The sequence below is a fragment of the Coffea eugenioides genome, chromosome 6 (assembly GCF_003713205.1).
Source record: "Coffea eugenioides isolate CCC68of chromosome 6, Ceug_1.0, whole genome shotgun sequence".
Classification (NCBI taxonomy): Eukaryota; Viridiplantae; Streptophyta; class Magnoliopsida; order Gentianales; family Rubiaceae; genus Coffea; species Coffea eugenioides.
Window position 1 is genome coordinate 21,791,310 of NC_040040.1, and position 7,591 is coordinate 21,798,900.

A 7,591-nucleotide genomic window follows, 5' to 3' on the forward strand; every position below is an offset into this window, starting at 1 on the left:
AAATCACAAGTAAAACAAATTCTGTTTTAGCAATCAAATAGCATAACTTTCACCTTCTTAGACTTTATTACATGCATTTTTAGGATATCCATTTTGGTAGTGTGGCGACCCCACTTTCCCCTAAGACGAACCAGAGGATTGGCGAGCAGTCTGCCTAACTCTCGTCAGGACTCACACAAGAAATCTAGCCCAAATCCTTCCGAAGTATAGCCTAAATTATTACAGTATTGATCCTCCAAAATAGATCAATAACTAAGACCACATTAACTTCAGAGACAACAGCACTTTAAGATAGCCAACCGACGGCTCTTAAATACCTCACGCGTTACAACCAAGTAGTAAATTCAAACAACTTCAAAAGTATATATTCATACGACGCAAATGTTTACATACGAGCCAAATATCAAAATTAGGGTTTACACTTTTCCAGTTTCAAGTGGTAACCCAAGACAAAAGTACATTGTTTTATTCGAATTACATTACGAACTGCAAATCAAAGTCACAAGGTTCAAATACATTCATAAGCAAATATAAGTAGGCTCAGATTTCTCAAACGTCAAGACCTGTCAAGGAAAACAAATAAACGTGGGGTGAGCTAAAACTCAGTGGTGCCCCAAAACATGCAATCAAATAAATCAAACAGCGAGTAACAATTTCACAAAATGGACAATTAGGAAAGCGTATAACAGCACAAGATAGGATACAGGGGCTCTCAGGAGCCATTCACCACGAATTTGATCAAAATTTTCCGTAGCCGACCCTCCGTCAACTTTCACTACCTAAGGTCCATGTAGATCTTCTTATTTTTCTTAACTCCGGCCACCAATCATACCCCTTTACCGGGCCCGCACGACAAACACGAGAGTGGTAATACTCGAGTATACCTTAGAGACTGGTCGAGGAATTCATCCAACGACGTTGCGTCCAACAAGAGATTGGGGACTAGTCGAGGAATTCATCCAACGACGTTGCGTCCAACAAGAGATTAGGGACTAGTCGAGGAATTCATCCAACGACGTTACGTCCAACAAGAGATTAGAGACTAGTCGAGAAATTCATCCAACGACGTTACGTCCAACAAGAGATTACCAGGTCAGGGTAAGAGTCCTTTCCACCATTAAGGTGTAGTACACTCCCCTGCCTAGTGATTAACAAGTGCAATCAAGTATTCATGAAAACATTTCAAGCAAGTCACCACTCGAACGGCTAGTGTGATAAAGTACACACTGCTCACTTTGATGGATCAGAAACCATTTTTTCAAATATCACATATCAAATCAAGAAAGCGCTTTAATCAAGTAAGCATAGAACAAGCAGGGACACTCACCAAGAGTGAAGTCACCAGTCAAGTTGGGAATCAAAATCCACGTCCTCGCTAAACCCTAGAATCCAAGTTTTAAAAACTATAAGTTTTACTAAACAAACTCTTGGCTTATATATATATAAAAGATTATCTAGTATAAAACTAGTTTATTTTCTCTGAATAAATTAATAATTTTCTTAGAACCAAGACTAGTAAAAGTGACAAAATATTTCGTATGGTTTCTTTAAATGTATTTCCCTTCTAGAGGGGCAAACTAGGACCAAATAAATTCAAACAAGTTTTCTTGCCGAACAAGTTTTCTATGTCTTTTATTTGAAATTATTCAAATCTAGTGTTTTTAACAAATTTCCTCTAAAACAACTAGTCAAGGATAATTTTATGAAAAACTTAAAGTTTGGGAGTTAATGCAATTATTCCCTAAAGGTAATAAAACTGATTTGAGCAAAGAAAAGCATTAACTAGTCGGCAAGGTTTTAAAAAGTCCCGATATCTAAATTTTAATATTAACGTACTACCTCAATATATATACAACTTGATATTAAGGCAAAATATTCCCACAAGGCTTGATTTAAAGTTACTTGAATTCAAAAGACTAAAATGGACTTCACGATTCCAATTCATTGGTACATTGTCTTCCAAATTGCCATAATAGCTGAAACACAATTTGAATATAAATCTCGCTAGGGTTTCATCAATCATTAGCCCTAGGTCTCAACAGATTTTATTCCAAACAAAATTCAGCAAAGGAAGTCCAAGGTATCCAAAACAAATTCCAAATCACAAACCCTGGTCCTTCTAAGTACGTTTCAACCAACCACTTGAACAAATTCACCAAAAATTAAATTCTTGCAAAAACTACTCAAATGGCCAAGAGCTTCGTCAATCATTAGCTCTTGGTATCAAACAAACATTCCTTGCCATAAACAACAGAAATCTAACTCAAGTATAAAAGATAAGTCACGGCTCGCTTACATTCAAATAACTCTAGAAGTTCATACTTTCCTTTCTTTGATAATCAAGAAAAATTCTAGCAAATGTCAATTCAAGATGTCTATTAAATCTCCATCTCTTACTTGCTAAGTGCACTAAACTCTTATCATGCAAAAGAAAATTAGCCAACCACGAACTACTCTTAACGTCCAATACGAGAGTCTTAGCTAAAAATTCGAGAGAAACTAGTTAAATGTTCAACCCAAAACAAGAAGAAAAACCACAGCCAACTTGACTCCCAAATAACTCTAAAATTCAGATTTTTCTTCAATTTTTACTTAACAACATACAAAAGGTGATTAGCAAGCTACAAGTAAATCTTAAACATTCCATATGAAAATCTTAGTTAAAATTCAAAGGAAAACTAATTAAAGGCTCAACCTCTTCTTTCGGCCGCAATTCAGCTTTCTTTTCTTTCTCTGTTTTTTTTTTATTAAACACGACTCATCTCAGCTTCATGCATGATCAAAATAATTAACTATCAATCAGCTTTGATCCAGTCCAAGTGCGGACATCATAAAAAAATCATCCAACCAGAAATTTCATTCCAACCCACTCGATTGACATGCATGCATCCAGATTTTGTTTTCCTTCAAATTTCTGGTTTACACACTACTAATAAATCTCATGCAGGGCTTAATCATCCAGTATTTAGTTAGCTAAACACGCAACCAAGTGAGAATCAAACACTTTCTAGCAAATTTCATACTAGAATACCCATACAATTCCCAAAACAACTCCATCGGCTAAGCTGGAAGATTAGTTTAGCAGTCCAGCAACTTCCAATTAAATTTTCCAGCCATGCAACCGAATTCCTGGCCATAAAGTTCACATGCAACACCAAATAAAGGCTATCTATCAGATTGGGTCCAAAACTAAGCTCAGATCATCACAAATTAACAAATTAAAACTGAAATTTCCAGCTCAAGCTCTCGGCAACTTCAATTCCTTCTCAATCAGATTTCTTGCAACTAATTTTTCACCAACCGCACAAGCCCACATCATGCCCTTAAACAACTTATACTTCCGGAAATTACCTCAGTTTGGAGCTCAACACCCTCGGCTAGCTGCAAAAATATTTTCCTCCTCTCGACTGTCCAGAAATTGCAGTCTGCCACTCCCTCTCTTGCTCAAGCTTGCACGCGGAATGGAATGGAGGATGATCGTAGCTGGTTGAGGTTGAAGAAAGGAATGGAAGCTCTAGGCAGTGAGGAAGAGGATGATAAAACTCACGCAGTTATCTCTCACACTCACTCGCGAACAATTTAAGAAAGCAACTTGCGCAACTTCCTCCCTTGCTCAAGCTTCTGATCAGACAGGAAAATGGGAAGCTCGGCTCTTCACTCTCGGTCGATAATAACAAGGCAAAGAGAGAATGTTGTTGTGGTTTGAGGTGTGATAGTGGAGTGGAGATGGGGTGCTGAAATGAAGATGAATCGCGGATGGAGGAGGTTGAGTGTTTGAGAGGAGAAAGGAAATGTGATCCGGCAGAAATGGAATTGTGATTTTAAAAGGTTGGCCAATGGATCATTGGTGGTTGCATGGTAACTTCCGAGGTGGTGGAGGCTATTTTACTCTTTTCACGTTTCCTCCGAATTTCCACTTAAGTCCTTATTCTTAATCTAATTCCAAAATTTACCCCAATTGTAATTTGAATGCCTAATAATATACTATTCTCGCAAAGATTCGATTATCGAGATTTTAACGTCCTAAGTATACTAAGTGCACTTGTAACGGTTTTGTCTAAAATTTACCGACTTCATCTTATTGCTAAGGTTCCTATTAACACTTAACATTATTAACAATTAAAACTAGCTATCGGAATACAAAGCTATCGGAATTTATTTTAAGACTATGAAATAATCTACCTCAAGAGATGTTAATTTAACTTAACAAAACCATGTAATTTAATATTTTAGCACAATTATATTATTTATCACATAAAAATTGTTTTTATGCACTTATTTAAAGACAAGTAGAAATAATGCTAGAATTTATTAAAGAGTCAAAATGCAAGTGAAATATGCATGAATATATATATATATATATATATATATTTTCGGGGTTCTCACAGGTAGGATTCCTAGTGATATGCTTCACCTCTGGATTTAAGTACTCAAAAATCTCCCTAATGGCTAATCCCCTCATATTCAACAAATGTGAAAGGCATATCATGCAGAAAAGAAATGAATAACTCTCTAAACTTCTCTTGTTAAGTTTAGGATTTTTGAGAGAGCCGTGCTTTGTGTCAATAACGTGCTTGTCTAATGTTTTTCGTGTTTGATTTAGGACAAACAATAAGATGATGTTTCATGTTTCCAGTCCTATTTCTACTTTTAAAACGATATACTTTAGCATAATGGATATAGCTTACCATCTAGGCCATCTTTATCCTACAATAAAATGAATATTTTATCAATACTGAATGAGATAAGAATCAAGAGAAGGAAGAAAATTCATACAACATCAATTGTTTGATTATAGATTATAAGATTAGCTTTGTAAATTGGAGTTAAATACTCTTAGTAATTTCATTTTTTTTTTATACAAAGATGAAATTTTTACTTAAGATTCACTGACAAATTAATGTCAAAAGAAATTAAAAGTTTTTAGGAAAAATGTGTTTGGTCAACATAGCATGAGAATAATGCTCTGAACAAGGGTACCAGCCCTGCTTCTGGTGGTGCTACATTTAATGGGTTGGATTTGGAGAAAGGTGCGAAGGATGCGAATGCTTTTTGTGCAAGTACGAGCAACGGTTTGAGAGAATGGTTGAATGGGATAGACGTGGATGTGTCGCGCCTTATTTTTCGCGATGGAAAAATAAAAGGTTTATGAAAGATGTGATTTTATTTTAAAATAAGTGAAAAGAGACCTAAAATGGAACTTTAAAAATGTGACAATTTGGGTCCAAAATTTAATCTAAAAGGATTTTTAAGAAAAATTAGGAGTCGCCACTTGGTATTAAGTTTGGATGTACCAAGTCACCCAAAAAAATTTTTGACAAAAAAAAATTAAAAAAATAAATAAAAATAAAACCCTTTTCGACAACTCCAGGTCTTTGAAAAGCAAAAGAAAATGAGTTCGGGAGTCACGATTGAACAAAGGAAAGACAAAGGTTCAATTAACTCAAACGTAAGGCACCCTTTCAACCTAGTCTAAGCTAATTGCGAGGTTTAGTCAAAATTTTCCTAATCTAACCCTTAATTTTATCACATTTGGATGTTTCCTACATGGATGAAATAAAAACATCGAGAGGGACAAAATGTTCATTCAAGAGTTTAATTGAACCAATCACATTAATTGCGAATGCCAAAATAATTCCTTGAAATTGTCACGAGTATGCAAATGATGAAATTAAAAGAAAAGAAAAAATTAAATTATATACATAGATATAAGTGATCAAAGAAAAAGGGAATGCAACATAATGGGTATGGGAGACAAAAACTCGCGACATAATTTTCTTATATAGGAATTAATGGGTATTTAAACTAAAAAGTTATAATCACCCATTTCCCATGTTTAAAGACTAATTTTCCTAACATAGACAAGCAAATGAACTAGTTTAAATCAGATGCAATTCTAAATGTCATGATTAACACATATAGAGGGTAAGGGGTAGAGAATAATATAATAGGAAATATCATGCAAATGAAAAAAGATCCTAAAAAAATATGCATGAAAATGTAATAAGTATCACACAAAGATGAATCTAACGTAGGAACGATCTAAGGGTCTAGCGTTGGATTAGTCCATTTCTAAAAATCCTTACTAATATTGGACTAGCAAGTAAATGGAAGGAGAAGCCACAACTAGCGTTGGACTAGTGTGGTGACATAATGTATTAACAATATATAGTAAACACATAAAGCATAAATTAAAACAAAAACACATAAGAGCACGTAGCACATAACACATAAACATAATATCTATATGCAAAAATCCTATGAAAAGCGGATAAAGCACATAACACATAAGTCACATAAACACGCAAAAAAAAACATATCTATTACATCGGGGAGCCTAATTACAATCTAAAGGGGTAAAGAATAAATAAAAAATAATAATAACCTAACTATTACAATTTGGCATTTAAATGCCTCTCAAATAATCAAAAATTAAATTAAAGTAAATATATAAAATTAAAAACAAATAAAATGAATAACTAAATAAAATAAAATAAAATTCAAAAAATGCAATTACACACATAAAATCACATAGGAGCACATATGAAAATTTAAAATGACACAAGAAAATACCTTCCTTGACGTAGTAGCTAATGGGGAATTGGATTTGCTCTATTTAACTCCAAAATTAACAAAAATCATCAAGGCACCAATTTAATTGACAAATAAATCATAAAAAATGAAAATAAATATGAAATCAATCAAGTGAAACACTTAAATGAAGTGTAATCAATAATTAAAGAATAAAAGAAACTTCTATTTAAGAAAATCAAATCTATCAGAGATCTAATTGCAAAAAATTTTTGAAGATCAAATTATAATTATCACAAAAATATGGAGTCTAAATTAAAGAAAAATAAAATTTAAGGACCTATTTGCAATTAAAAAGGGACATAATTGAAAGTAATCAAAGTATTTAGGGCCACAATGAAAATACACAAAAGTATAGGGACCCATATGCAATTTACGGATCTGATCTCTTAAACTAGCATCAGGCCATTGGGCCATTTTTCTTATTTTTCAGGCCAAGATCCTAACAGCCCGACTGAAAGCCCTAAGAAGACAAGCAGGCCAGCCTATCTTAGGTCCAAGGGAAACCCAACTAAAAATATATGGGCTTTATTCCTAAAGCCTATGTCAACAACCCAGAAAAAAAGTCAACAACGCATTGGTCAAACCCAACCAACAATTCCAAACCAAATCTCATCTTATTTTATGAAAACCCAACAAGATAAAAACTCAACTAAAAATTACTAAGCTCTGATTATGCATTAAATTCCAGAATTAATCTACTTAAAAAAGCATTTAAACATGGGAAATAGGATCAGAACTCAATAGGGCATAAATGGTTCGATTGCAAAAGTGTTTGGGCCATACTAGAATTAAGTAAAAGTTGGGGAATAAATATGAAATTTTTTCAGATTATTCATGCAACCTTCGAAAGCTTTCTTCTTCCTCAGCAATTCAGAAGATTCTCTGCAACTTTCGTTCATCAACCCAGATGCATTTATGCCAAGAAAACTCGAACAAAAGCTAACAATTCGTCAACTAAATCAATACAAAGACCTTAATCCATTTTCTCAACAAAACT